The 15,781-nt window shown below is 41.9% G+C and overlaps 1 protein-coding gene across 1 annotated transcript in view; it reads right to left on the bottom strand.

The window, feature by feature from the left end:
• NSA2 (NSA2 ribosome biogenesis factor) overlaps window positions 1–2,878 on the bottom strand; it is a 352,088-nt gene extending 349,210 nt beyond the window's left edge. The window contains exon 1 of the mRNA XM_083703348.1: window positions 2,867–2,878. The gene's annotated coding sequence lies outside the window, so the exon portion shown is untranslated. The remainder of the gene's footprint in view (window positions 1–2,866) is intronic.
• Window positions 2,879–15,781: the final 12,903 nt, after the last annotated feature.

Here is a 15,781-nt window from a genome sequence, read left to right as displayed (position 1 = left end):
GAAAACATCCTTTGTTTAGTGTTGCAAGCCACGTGGTTGTTGGGAAAGTGGCAGACAGATATTAAATCAAATCAATATCCAACCTCAGAGCAAAATATCCTCTTGAATTATATTCCCAGCACATGAAACCGTACAAAAGGACATTGCGAGTTGATTCTCCGTGCCCTTACCACAGCAAAAAGACTGATACTGATGAATTGGAAAAATAAAAAATGTGGCTCCCTTCAATGATTGGATTGAAGACCTATACAAACTCGCAAATATTATTACAAATACTGTAATAAGTTAATATCTGGTGAAGTACAATAGCAGCTTTGTAAAGTATACAGTTTTGGGGGGGTTTCCCCCTCCCCCCTTTATTTTCCCTTCTAAATGGGTGCTATCTTTCTTTCTTTCTTTCTTTCTTTCTTTCTTTCTTTCTTTCTTTCTTTCTTTCTTTTATTTACGACTCACCATATTTAGGGCACATATAATTATGTACTTTTTGAACTTTCAGTAACGATGTCGGTGGGTGGGTGGGAATCAATATCCAACCTCGTGGCAAGCTAGTGGTGTGCATCCATAAGCATCTGCCAGGTTTGCCTTTCACTATATGTTGGCAATTATAATTTTTCTGACACCTTTCATTGGAAGCAGCAGATCGTATTGGAATAATGCAGCATTTTGTAATGAGATTTTCCTGCATACGGGGATTATCTTTCATTGCAGACTCCCTTATGTGAAGCAGAGCTTTTGGCATAGGTTTCCTATTATTGACCTCTTCAAACAGCTTCAGAGTCAGTGCTGATACAGCTAATCCTACTGTGAAGGACGAAGTTGGATTTGATCACCTGTGTCAGTAGTCCTTCCTCGCCCATGAGCCTGTGACTCTCTAACAATATCTCTACATCTTTTGACAAAAAAAACCCCAAACCATAGTCAACCAAGCAAAGCAATTTAACAGAATGACACAGCTAGAATTTTGATTTGAATAGATGACCAGACTCTTTTTATTTGCCTAGTTTTATTTGCATACTTTCAGCTCACGAGGGAATAAAATAGAGATCTACTTCTGTGCATCTATTCTTTTTGCATCACTCTGGCATTACAAAACATCTCCATTGTTTTGTTACACAGCTGTCAACATTCTACACAGATCTAGCCTGTGTTTCCTGGTGGAAATTCCTGCAATGGATATTCTGGTTGTTTCTATGTAGTGAACTGCAGGTGAATGACAAATCCATAGGAATACACTCCAGGGACTCAGCTATACAGCTGCAAATATAACATTTCAAGTGTGTTATACAAATGTGACACTAGATTGCGCTGATGAGCTAATGGCATATTCCATATACATTTTAAAACTTTTTTTTTTAAAGCATCTTCACACCATTTTTTATATCTGTGTTGATTCAGCCCAGATTTGCATTCTGGCATATCTTGATATTGTTATTATATAAATTCAGTGCCTATAGTGTGGATGTGTTTCTTCCTGATTTAAATGATAATGGATGATTTAACACCCAGCATATTAAAGTGGAATCCATACCCCAAAGAAGCCAATGGCAGAAATCCCATTGATTTTGTTGGTTTTGGATTATTTCCTGTGTGTGCTCTGCCTTTTTATTTTCTAGCCTTCACAAAAGACTATAACTGTCAAGTGATGTGCATTTTACCCCGGTTCATATATTTATTGTATCAAATTTGCAATCATTCCCATGATAGCAATAATTTAAAGAAAGCTACCATTGGGAAGGGCTCCCCTGTAATTTTGCATGCCCTACAGAATAAATACATGTCTCATAAAGTTTTTTCTCTCTCTCCTGTCTTACATTTCTTTCTCTGAAAACAAGCCAATAATTCAGTAACATTTTAAAACAAGAAGTTCAAAATTAAGTTCATTTGAACTCCTTTCCTCATCCAGAGATGAGATTCACTGACATTTCAGAGTTGTTCTACCAATGCAGTATCTTTAGTTTCAAAGCCCAGTTTGAAGAAAGAACTGCATTTGTGGCTACTGCAAGACGCCATGAGCCTAAACCAGCACCACACTGCAAAGGATGTCATTACTAGCATATCACCACACACAAGGATGTCTTAAGCCGGCTGCACCCTTAAAAGAGGCTTTAGATGTCTACATGAGTGAGGGTTATGACATCTTCACTTCCGCTTGATTAGATTTTCTAGGTGTAATAACATGAGAGTATTGTGGAAGCCAAACACAAAGCTTATCTATTTGCTGAATGGGTGTGAAAATACCTCATATATTTCTATAATGAGATAATAACAGCCGTGTCCCTGTTCCCTCTGTGCTCCCTTATTGTATCTATTTTTTAATAATGACATTCTAGCTAATGGTTTCCCCCTCCACAATCTGCTTCTGTAATAGAAAGTCTGTGTAACTGACAGAACACTGCTGATTCATTAGTAAGTTCCAGTTCAGACACAAATTTTGGAGCATAGTGATAATGGACTTGAAAGCTATTTTTCAGTTACTACTGTAAGGTGATGTATATTCACACCTAACCGCTGCATCTGTCAGATTGTAACCTTCGCTGTTGTTGGCTTCAAGAAATGATGTATAAATCTCTCTTCCCCTCCCTTTTGCACTAAAGAGTGTTTATTTTCAGAATGAAGTCATTTTCTTGCTCCTTTTTAGCATTCAGCGAGAGTTTGCTTTTAGCTAATTGAAATTAGTGCCTTCCTGCACTAATAATCCTGTTGTGTTATAAAATAATTTTTGCACTCATGACAAGGAATCTTACTAACCATCCAGAAAGGCTGTACATCTTTATGGGAGAAGGGTGAGGCGGGAGATGTTGCTAATTTTTCAGAGTTGTTTTTTTTAGTCTGAATTTTTGATAGAGAATGCAACTTAAACAAGCATGGCGATTCTCCAAAAGTCCACAGTAGGAAAATCTCTCTTTGAATTTCCCATGCTTCTGCTAAGATCCGATTTGGTGGGTAAGGCTGGGCATAATCAGGCACCCCATTCAGACCTGTCACAACTATGGCATTCACAGCAAGCTTCCAGAGGTTCAGACATCCCATTTGCTGAAAAAAATGCAAGAAAACTCTCACTACTTTTCTGCCAGACAGCTGGCTGAGGATGCAGTCCAATTTGCGAACTAAGCTCCCTTCACTACCACAAAATAGTTACGCAGGGAGTTGTTTTATATAGGCGATTCTCAACTTATGGGGGGTTACGTTCCAGGAACCGCACATAAAGCCAAAACTGCATAGAGTCAAAACACCTTGGGTGAAATGGCAGGTGGGATGGTCAGAGTTTTTTCCTCCTGGACACCCATTCCCTTTTTGCCCCTTTTTAATTTTTATTTTAATGGCCAATCCCTTAAAGCTGAATGTGCACAAATTAAATGTGCCTAAGTTGTGAATTACCTGTACTGAATCAGGTAAAAGGCGATCAATGGTCCGTCCAGCTCAATATGATTGATACCATCTGGCTGTCCAGGATTTCAAGAAGCAGCCCATCTCAACCTCACCTTAGGTGTGTAGGTGGAGGATGTTTGAGGTTTGAGTGTGTTAACCTGTGTGGAATTTGTATGGGTATTGAGCGAGTGCAATCCTGCTTCATGGATTTTGATGTTTTCATCTGTTTTATCATTACTACTGTATCCATTGGTTGTTGGTTTATACACTGTGTTTTTTTCTGATTTCCTTTGTACGTAAACCACTTTTCACTCTTTTCTTATGAAAACTAGTATATCAATCATTGAAATAATAAACAAACTCAATGTAACATATCCACCAACTTGGAACACAAACCAGAGCCCAACATAAACACCCACCCTATCTCACACAAAATACCTCTCGCTCACACATCCATGCTCTCTCTCCTACACTCACCCTCACCCCTAACCTGGGTTTATTCACTCTTTATCCTCCCAGCTCTCACCTGGGGTTGTCACTCATCTCTTACCTGCAGCCAATAATTGTGCTGTCCCAGATCCCACCCCCAGGCACCCCCCAGTTACCTCACATTGAAAAGGCACAACACTCTGCTCAAGGAACCATTTGGTTATGGATGATATAGCGATATGTTAAGGTCAGATTACATGAAACATTTAGCTATGATTTGGTAGTTGTCAAATCAGCCACAAGCTGTTTTTGCAGTGATGAATCTCAGATGGCCCATCCATCACCAGACACTTGTCCCATGCATCTATCCAATTTCTCCATCGCATGACAAATGATGTATCGGACACAGGCTCAACTGTATCTGTTTGGTCCCATTATCAAGGCACAGGCAGCACACAACAAGCAAATTATAGAGATAAGGATTCACTGTCTACCAGCTTCTCAAGAAACACAAGAACAGTCAAGTATCATTTGTACAAATATACACACAGTAAGGCACTCAACATGTAGACATGTAATATGTCACCAGAGAGATACCTGTCAATTAATCCTACAGCTTTGCACCATTAGCTTTTCCTGATTGCAACTGAACTGTTGGTGAAACCTTACCCCGCTTTGCTATGCTAGGGATTGGCAAATTTGTCAATTTCAGTTTCTCTCAAGTTCTGATTTTTTGAGTCTTGAGTTCAGTTCTCCACGTTGCTATATCAGTTTGTGATTTCTTTAAGTCGTCATGAAAATTCATCAGCATTTTAGTGTGACTTACAGCTTATATTCTATACACACTTTTGTATGTACTTTTGCCTAATATGCACATTTTTGCAAAGCAATTTCCCCTAATTGAATGCATATTTGTATGCCATTTTCACAAATGTATGCATTTTTATGCACACTTTAGCCTAATATATGCATGCTTTAACACATTACTTGGCTGGAGAACTGCATTCTCCTCTGTCCCTACACTACACACAGCAGTCATGGAATATTTACACACATGTCTCTTTTCATGGTTATCAGGATCCTTGTAAGACTCACTCCCTAACACCTTGCTTGCAGGATTTGCACTGGCTCCCAATTTGCCACTGAGCCAAGTTCAAGGTGTTGGCACTAACTTACAAGTCACTATACAGCTCAAGAACAGGTTACTTAAGATACCCTCCCTATCTGTTATACACCCAATAGATTGCTGTGGTCCTACAAGTTCCAAACATATCAGAAGCCTGCTCCACAGTAACTCAGATTGGGGCTTTCAGTGTGGCTGCCCCTGTTCTGTGGAATAGCATCCCCTTTGATATTCAACAGGTGCCCACGATTGGCACTTAACAAAGCAGCTGGAGATATTTTTGTTCCAACTGATTTTTCCAGCAGGATAAGTGGGTTTTTATTACAAGTGTCCATTTGTTAAGGTTCTAGTTTTGGCTCAAATGCATCTGCTATTTTTCTAATTGTTTTATGTGTAACATTGCCTTGAAATGGTGGCTTAGAAGGTGATGAACAAATCTACAACAATAATGGCAATCATAACCATCAAACTTTAGCTCCTTCTCTCCAGGGATTTTGCCCCCATCCTTCCAGCAGAACAAGTTGTCTTCTCCAGTGATGCCTTGGCAGGCGTTTAATAAGGTTGAATACTTTCAAAGGGAAGCTAATCCTCCACTTGTTATCTTTTGTCTTTCCATTTAGTTCAAAGTACTATATAATCACTTCAATTTTCTTTTCCAAGCGATAAGACTTGACTATAAAACCAGGAGGTTAAACACTCAGCCGGTCTCCATATTTTATCCTGGCCTTATCTCCAGTCATCATCAGGTACTGTCTTTCTCTCCACAACCTTCTATGGAAACTGGCCTTCAGTCTGGGCTCAGGCATTCACGTCCATGCTCTTTTGTGCTGAAATGCTTTTCCTGGAGAGATTAGATAAGCTGATTCCCTTTCATTTCACATCTGGCCTAATAGATTCTTACTATGAAATCTGCTTTCAAGTTGTTGTTTTTTCTAGTCTATCTCAAGGTCCCTAGCTTTAGAATGCAAACGCTAGCCTGGCTATTTATATTCTGGCCGTAGTCAGGATGGAGCCTTATAATTCTCCTGTGTGGTGGAGGAATATGATTTTATCTTGAAATAGCATGTGGAGAAGAATATTGTTATAGACAGCCTGCCTAGAGGCTTTGAGACTGTCTGCTCGGCCTCCCAATTGCTTCCAGTGTAGAGTAGCCTTCAATGTGACCTACAAGTAGTGTCATTCTTTGCTTCCTATACATATTGATTCAAAGACCCGAGGCCCTCAAATCCTCCTGGGTATTCTGGGGTCCTGGGGGTTGTAGCCAACATTATGTGGATGGAAGGCAGCTCACACAACTGATTGGGGGTGGGGGTGTCAGAGTGTCATTTTTGTGCATTCATGGTTATTTGTGCTCATGGTGGTATCAGGGTATACACAATCCTGCTTTCAGTGTTGTTGTTGTTTAGTCGTTTAGTCATGTCTGACTCTTCGTAACCACATGGACCAGAGCACACCAGGCACTCCTGTCTTCCACTGCCTCCTGCAGTTTGGTCAAACTCATCTTGGTAGCTTCGAGAACACTGTCCAACCATCTCGTCCTCACTCATCCCCTTCTCCTTGTTCCCTCAATCTTTCCCAACATCAGGGTCTTTTTCAGGGAGTCTTCTCTTCTCATGAGGTGGCCAAAGTATTGGAGACTCAGCTTCAGGATCTGTCCTTCCAGTGAGCACTGAGGGCTGATTTGGGTTTGATCTTCCTGCAGTCCATGGGACTCTCAAGAGTCTCCTCCAGCACCATAATTCAAAAGCATCAATTCTTCGGCAATCAGCCTTCTTTATGGTCCAGCTCTCACTTCCATACATCACTATGAGGAAAACCATAGCTTTAACTATACCAACCTTTGTCGGCAAGGTGATGTCTCTGCTTTTTAAGATGCTGGTGTCTTTTAATTTCATGACTGCTGTCACCATCTGCAGTGATCGTGGAGCCCAAGAAAGTAAAATCTCTCACTGCCTCCATTTCTTCCCCTTCTATTTGCCAGGAAGTGATGGGACCAGTGGCCATGTTCTTAGTTTTTTTGATGTTGAGCTTCAGAACATATGTTGTGCTCTCCTCTTTCACCCTCATTAAAAGGTTCTTTAATTCCTCCTCACTTTCTGCCATCAAGGTTGTGTCATCTGCATATCTGGGGTTGTTGATATTTCTTCCGGCAATCTTAATTCCGGCTTGGGATTCATCCAGCCCAGCCTTTCGCTTGATGAATTCTGCATATAAGCTAAATAAGCAGGGAGACAATATACAGCCTTGTTGTACTCCTTTAACTAAGCTATCTCCATGATGGAAGTTACAGGTAAGCAGTCTCCAAGAGGTAAAATGCAATAATTACCTGTTTGTGTATTAATTAGACAGCAAACACAAAAAGTCTGCAAAAGACAAGCTCAGAAAGAAAGGCAAGACAGAGATAGCTACAAATGAGTGCTCCAGTGAAAAAGAAAGGCTGTGTGGTTTACGGGATAAAGCAATAAACCTGGAAATCACAACTTAGCCAAAGAAACTGGGCCAAACACAATCTCTGATCCAGTCATAATCTCTCTATGTAACCTATCTCACAGGGAGAAAATGAGGGAAATGTAAGGGTGAGATGCAAAGATGATAAATAAGTAATAAAAAAAACCCAAGCTGTATTTGAAGTAGGATCTGTATTTCACTATCACATTTATTCACTGCTTCTATGATTTTATACCCCGCAAGTGTCTCAGTAAAACAGGATCCGGGGGGGGGGGGGGGGGTTGTGCGAGAGCACAGCCATTTTAGACACTGTGATCTCGAACGATTTCACACTTTTTAGGGACCCATGCTCTCATGTGAGAGCACAGCCCCCCCCCAAAAAACACATCTTTTGGACTCTGTGATCTCACATGGGTCAGATTACTTGTGTAGGAGTACAGCCAGAAAGACGTGCATCCCAGTTTTGGGACTCAACCTGTTGCGGGCGAGTAAGTGATTTGTTTGTTTATAAAGTATTTATCGCCCCCCTTTTGTGGCACAGTCCATGCAAAGTGGCTTACATATCAGAAAAGTGCAGGACAATTCAAAACAATTAAATCTCTTGGCACACCACTCAAAAGTTTATTAAATGGCAGACCTGCCTACAGGCTTACAGTGTAATGGTATCTGATCAAGTGGACTCTCTTCCATGAAAGCTTTATGCCATAATAAATGTATCAGTCTTTAAGGTGTCACAAGCTGCCTAATAATAGAAAACAGTTGCTGCTTGAGGTTTTTAAAGGTGTACTTAAAGTTTGCAGCATTTCAAGGAATAGTGGACTTCATGCGCTGCAATTTTGGTATAATAAAAACAGGGCACGGAGAGATATTAATTACTGGGTTCTAACAGGGCAGATATTTGTTCCTGTAATCTTGGTTTGTTCAGGTTGCTCCAGTACAATATCCAGTGCCTAATGCACCGATACCCAGGGTGTGGTTCCTAGGCAACGCAGCCTAATTTAATATTTGCAGACATTATTGTGCTGAAACCTTAAAAATATATATATGCATCCCCTCTATTCTTCATTTCCTTCTATTCCTCCCTGTGTGCTGGAATAAGTATTTCATGTGTGTCTTTTGTTTCAGCTGTTTTTTATGACTGTACCTCCCCGCTCCCTCCCCACATGCTACAAAAATACATTATATATATTTTTATATGGTTTCTTAAATTGTTTCTCCCCTATCTCTTTCTGGACACCAGGGTTTCAATAAATATGGTATGTTCCATGCTGCTCTCACAAGGATCCCCATTTTTATTTTCTTGCCCAAGGGAATAAGAAAAATGGGTCTGGAAATTAAATAACTTGTTGAAGAAAAAGACAAGGAGGGACAGGAACAGGGCCAACACTACCAATTCCGGGGGGGGGGGGTGTTGCAAATACAGTGGTACCTCAGGTTAAGTACTTAATTCGTTCCGGAGGTCTGTACTTAACCTGAAACTGTTCTTAACCTGAAGCACCACTTTAGCTAATGGGGCCTGCTGCTGCTCCCGCACCGCTGGAGCCCAATTTCTGTTCTCATCCTGAAGCACAGTTCTTAACTTGAAGCACTATTTCTGGGTTAGCGGAGTCTGTAACCTGAAGCGTATGTAACCTGAAGTGTATGTAACCAGAGGTACCACTGTACTGACGTTCCAAAGGCTAGACCTTTTGGGATACAATCCTGCTACTGCTTTTTGTGTTCAAACTTTCTACATTCAGGAATTATTTTATACAGAGACTTGTCACCAAAGCCCTGGAAAGGATTCTGGGTGTTTTAGGACACATGGTCAGTTCACTCTGTACATTCAAGACCAGAGAGATTGCCAGGCACCCACTGAGGCTCATGGCGTACTATAGAAGGGGGTCTACGATTAATTCATACGGCCTCCTCAGTTTCTGCTACCATAAGCAGCAGTAGAAACAGGGAGAAGAAGCAGTACCCTTGTGGCGTTAGCATATGAGAGTGCTGGAGGTGAAATAGTTAAACAGGTTACCCAATCAGAACCCAGGGAGGTGGAGTCAGAGGGACTATAAAACCAGCTCTGGGATACCGTTTATGAAACCACACGCTTGTTAAACTGCAATAAATAAACAGAAGTTTATGTTCCAGTTTAACCCTGACTGGACTCAGTATTGTACCAGGTAGAGCCTGGGTGGTGGCAGCGAGAAATAAAGTGGTGGCACAGGGATCAATAGACGGTGAAGCGTCTGGGGACCATGTGTGATCGCCACAACCCTCTCCATACCTCCCCCCCCCACTCTATTGAAAGTGGTACCTATCCAGGCACCTTGTGACAGTCCTCTCCTGTAGGGAGTACCAGCAGCTCTTCTTTTTTGTTGCCCACTGGCAGCCATTTTGTGTTGGCACCCACACCAAAGGAATGAAACAAAGAAACAAAGCAAGAGAAAATAAACCAAATAGCCCTTTACAACAGGTCTGAGAACATTGATTCAAAAGACTACACATGTGAAAAGGAGCTCATATTTATGGAAAATAAAAATGGTGCTGTTTGTAAGGAAGGCATACTGGGCAGCTGCGAGAATGGTTTACATCTAGCGAAGATTTTAAGTGGATTTTAACGGGGGGAAATGAAGTGGCAACAACAGGCAGAGATGGACATGTGTTTGCAATGGGAGCAGGAAACCTGGGGTGTTTTTTCTTTTAAAAAATTGTGTTAAATTAAAATAATTTGGTTTAATTTGTAATAATTCAGAAAATCAATAAAATAATAATTTAAAAATAAAATATTTTAGAATTTTCAACAACAACAAAATACCTCATTTTTTACGCCAAAAGCACTGGTTGCACCAACTGGGTCAAGAGAGAGAGGCAAGTGAATGGGCAGCAAGAATAGCTGTGAGGAGGAAGAGGAGGACCCGCAATGGGAGCATCTTGCCCAGAGCCCCTTAAAAACAAAAACTCTGGTGAAATGTGATCCTGAATAGATAGGCAGTACCTTATTTGGTGTGGTACAGAACTGACAATAAGAGCTAGGACTGAAGCACAAGAAGGTCTCCATTAGTATGTTTGTTAGGGCTGTAGCATAGTTACCTTTAGACAAGAGAAGAGTTACTATTAACCCAGTGCAGCAGTCTCTGGCACTCATTAAGACAACACTGCTCCAGAGTCACCCCATATGAACTCCGGGACACACCCAACATCCCCTGTGGCTACACATTGCAAGGGAAGCTCATCATTGATGAATGAGTTTCCTTTTAGGGAAGCTTCTCTGCCTATTACTATTTTTCTCACTGAGGAATCCCTTTTCATAAGCCCAAAGAAAGAACACAGATGGAGAACCGTGTCTTTTATTATTAATAATAATAATTTTTATTTACTTATTAGATCTCTATCCTGCCCTTCCTCCCAAAGGAGCCGCAGGCAGCAAAACGCAACTAGCAAAACAAGACACTTAAATATAAAATCAAAACAAATTTAAACATTTTTTCTTTTAATTAAGAGCATCTAAAATGATTAAGAACACCTGCACTTTACCCTTCAGCACTGGAAACTACCAAAGCAATATTATCCAATTGGATTAACTATTTTTAGAGAGGAACACGTCTTTAGAGAGGATCAATGGGAGAGGGCTGGAAGTTTGAGTGTAACTCTCTTTGTAGTGGGGGGGGGGGGGGGCTTCTGCATGGACATAGTTAGGGACCTCCAACTTCCCATACTATTGCTGTAACTATCACCTCTGGAGCTGATCTCTCTATCTCTTTGATATTTGGACATGTGTCTCAGGTTGCATCATGTTTAGGACCTCAAGGTGAGAGGTCACCTTGAAGCCATTCTCTGAGAACAAAGGAGCAAGCATGACTGTTGTTTTCCAGACTAGTTAGCTAGACCAGGACTACTCTCCTATCTGAGTTATGTATTTCCTGTAATATAAAACTTCGTTATTTTCTTACTCTACAACCACCTCTGGAGGTGTGATTGCAAGAAGTAAAGTCTACGCTTTAACCAAGATTTGGGTGCTCACTCTGCACCCAAAAGGGTTTCAATAGGTAATTGACCCAGTTAATCCTAATGGAGACCAGCCAGCTTTCCTTGTGATTTGGCGACTGGGTGGTGAGCCAGAAAAAAGGAAAGCCCCTCATTACCTACCCTAACAGTATTTTCCCCGTACCCAATACCATATCCTTCCTCCCATTCTACTAATGGAGGACATCCACCAGCTTCATGCCAGTGCTACCCTCACCAACTGTTGCCTAGCCCTTGAGCTTCCTCTGCCTAGGCCTAAAAAACCACAAATGGCAAATCAGTAGCAAATTATAGTCAACACAAATCTCAAATTGGGTTGGGGGGAAGCAATGGGCCAAGATACTACATTAAGCACAAAGGAGGCACCTTTGTTTCAGCAGGCGGAGACCAAATTATTCTGCAATGCTCAAAATTTCAGCAGTACTTTTTAATAAGAAATTCTTGTCTTATTAGCATCTCCCAGGGCCTTGCATGAGCCATCATTTCAATTGTTTATCGCACAGATGATTGATTGCCAGATTGTGGGCGGGAGGAGAAAAGGGAGAAACAGAATTTCCTTTCAGTTATTTTCAAAACCCTGCCAGGAATAACTGCACATACCCTGCATTTTGCAAACGCGGTATCCTCCTAGAGGCTTTGCAGAGTTGCCCTTTTTGTTATGCTCACTCATATTGGGAACAATTGATGCATATTCTCAGCACAATACAAGCTTTCGTATTTCATTGTATTTCATTACAGTGGTACCTCAGGTTAAGAATTTAATTCGTTCTGGAGGTCCGTTCTTAACCTGAAACTGTTTTTAACCTGAGGTACCACTTTAGCTAATGGGGCCTCCTGCTGCCGCCGCACAATTTCTGTTCTCATCCTGAAGCAAAGTTCTTAACCCGAGCTACTATTTCTGGCTTAGCAGAGTCTAGAACCCGAAGCGTCGGTAACCTGAAGCGTCTGTAACCCGAGGTACCACTGTACTGCGGCCATCCAGAACACAGGACAGATTGTCCTTGTACACATCTCACCTGTCGACGCAGCTTTTTAAACAGAGAAGAAATCATACAAAGAGTAGCTCTTGTCTGAGTTGATTTGATAGTGTATGACAGGTGTAAACTGCAGATATTGAGTGATGTAGAGCTCCAAACCCTCGCTCTGCGTTTTCTTATAAAATATAGAACATTTAATTATAGTGACTGATTGCTCTCATTTCTCTTGCACCCCAGAGCTGTGATAATTTGATGAGAGTGCTTCAGAAATATGAGGATTGAGAACTTAAATGTCTCTTTAAAAATGCACCGCAGAAAAATCCCCGTGAAGCACAGCACTTTAAAGCCCAAACTTAGAAGTGATTCCGAAGGAAGGAGGTTCCCCACCAAAGGAGCAAGATGGGTTTTAAATGTCACTGTGAGATTAATATGCTTCGTTATCAATTTGCTGTTGCTGTTCTTGAAGATTAATGCTGTTCAGCACTGGTGAAATACAATGAGTAACAAAGTCAATAATTAATCAATATTGTTCACATGGAAGTTTCGGACTAAGCACTTTGGTTTTCTTTCGTGCAGGATGAATACCAAGTCAGAAATTACAATGCAAATTGTGGATGGGGGACTTGCTAAGTATCCAATGAAATTCTAGCCTGATCACAACAAAATTCACCTGGCTCCGCATTTTCTTGTGTTCATCATTTTTTAAAAAGCAACTGGCTGGTTAAGGAAGCAGGCTAACAAAGCATGAAGGATTTGCATAGGCATTTGTGATAAAGTGGTAGAAGTATTTCAAAGAACAGGTTTCTTCAAACTTTTCAGATCCAGGACCCACTTTTAACCCAAATACGCACCAGGGGACCCGTTTCTTAATCTTTTACCATCTATTTGCATGATGGTAGCGCTCCTGTTCCATCCCACTTTGGATCAGCTGAAAACCAGAACCATAGAGTAACAAGGCATTTATCTAGTCCAAGGATAGGTCAAATGTGGTACGTAGGCCTCTTTGCCTGACCCTAGGGACTCTTGCCACACCATACACATGTCATGGGCCAGGAGTCAGCTTGGCCTGCTGAACAGCAGCCTGAAGGGGGAGAATGGCTCCACCTACAGCTGATCATCCTTCAAGGACACAGAGGAGAAGGCACTGATGAGAACCAGCTGGCTTCAGCCCTCTTAAGCCGAGCTTCCAGCAGCAGTCTGATGTTGGTAACAATGCTTGTAGTTTCTGGTCCTACCTTGCTGCTTCCTACTCATCTTGACCCCACGATCATCGGATTCCCTAACTCCTGGACCATCTGCCCACATGGACTGCTGTTCACCCAACCCTAGGACTGGACCTGACTTTGGATGCAGACTCTGCCTCCAGGCAAGTACACCTCAGAGACCCTTCTGGTTAGCTCGACTTCCACTCCACTCAGCTCTGCACGTTGCTGCTCAGCAACGAGGCTATGACAACACGGCTCACCTCTCACCAACTTTCCTTCATACCATCCCTAAGTGTTTTTGTCTGGCTGAAGTGTGTCCTTGAACTCTGATATTGCCTCTTAGTTCTCTGGAAGGAGGGTTGTGTGAATGTGTGTAGAAATTGTACAAAGGTAAAATTTTACATGTATTGCTCCACCTGCTTTTGCCTCTAGTCCTGCCCACCACCTGGAAGGTGGCCCAGAATGGAACGTGACATGGTCCTCACCCTGCAAAGGGTTCCCCACCCTCATCTAATTGATCCATCTTTCAGTATGGTACACTGGCTAGCAGAGGTTCTCCAGAACCTTTCCCAGTCTTTACACCCATGAGTACAGCTAGGTAATTTTAGGCTATGGAGATAGTAATATTATGTGGCTCTTTAGATAGTATCACCTCGTTTACTTCAGAATGTTGTCAGGCTTATTTCTGGTCAGCTATCCCATTCAGCTGAGTGGAGACCTTAGGTTTGTGCCCTGGGCTCTGCTGCCAGCACCTGAGTTTTTTAACCAGAGGTGGAATCAGCTTATGCACTCAAAGCATATGTTTTGTTACTGGGCCATAGCCATTACCTAAGGAAGAATTAAGTAAGAAAATAGGAAAGGTAACTGGAGCCCCTTAAAGCTGAATTATTTTTTAATTTTTTTAAAGTTGGAAGCAACAATTGCAGATCTCTGTCACATCTGCTATGGCCGTCAGAGATTTGAGCAGTTTTTCAAAAATCATTCTATAATATATTTTTGCTAAGTTCTGCCCTTTACTGTGACATTCATGTTTCCATAGTTACTAATATAAAACTGAGAAAAGAGCAAGGAAAGTTCAACAGCAGATAAAAAAAGGAACACTACGAAACTCTGGTCAGTGGACATGCTAATGAAGATATAAAAAAGGAAAAGGGACCCCTGACCAGAGTCGTGGATGACTCTGGGGTTGCGGTGCTCATCTCGCTTTACTGGCCGAGGGAGCCAGCATACAGCTTCCGCGTCATGTGGCCAGCATGACTAAGCCGCTTCTGGTGAATCAGAGCAGCGCACAGAAATGCCGTTTACCTTCCCGCCAGAGTGGTACCTACTTATCTACTTGCACTTTGTGCTTTCGAACTGCTAGGTTGGCAGGAGCAGGGACCGAGCAAGGGGAGCTTACCCCGTCGTGGGGATTCAAACAGCCAACCTTCTGATTGGCAGGCCTTAGGCTCTGTGGTATAACCCACAGCGCCACCCACGTCCAATGAAGATATAGATGGGTTAAAAAAAACCCAACCCCTTTCAGGTGGGCTCAGTGTCACAACCTACCCAGGGTCTTCCCATCTGCATGCCCCATAGATTTCACATGCATTTGCATACAAAGGGAAATGAAGCAACGCCTGATAATTGAGCTCTTATTGCACTTTACCTCTTAGTGCATTGAACAGGCCCACCAGCAAAATTTATGTATGTAATTTAGGTGGCCATTTCTAGAGAGAGGGGAAATCTGTGTTGATGTACAGCAGATAAACTTGAGAGCATGCATTAATAATTTGCATTGCAGCACAACCAAGGAATATATTCTCTGCTCCATGTGAACGGCCAGATAACTCAAATGTAATTAGCTGTTGTCAATAATCTCCTTAGTCTGGAATTATCCTACCATATCAGGGAAGTGGCAGATCATCTAGTAGGGTGCTTTTCAAATGTTATTGAGCCCTTTACTGAAGGCTTTCTTCTGGTAATTGTTTATTCCGTATAGTGAGCCTCTTGCCTTAGCCTATGGGCCAGGGGTCAGCAACCTTTTTCAGCTGTGGGCCAGTCCACCGTCCCTCAGACCATGTGGTGGGCTGGACTATATTTGAGGGGGGGGATGAATGAATTCCTGTGCCCCACAAAAAAACCCAGAGATGCATTTTAAATAAAAGGACACATTCTACTCATGTAAAAACACGCTGATTCCTGGACCGTCCGCGGGCTGGATTGAGAAAGTGATTGGGCCGCAT

Source organism: Podarcis gaigeae (genome assembly GCF_964106915.1).
Source record: "Podarcis gaigeae genome assembly, chromosome: 11".
NCBI classification, from domain to species: Eukaryota; Metazoa; Chordata; class Lepidosauria; order Squamata; family Lacertidae; genus Podarcis; species Podarcis gaigeae.
This window is presented reverse-complemented; position numbering and strand designations above follow the sequence as displayed.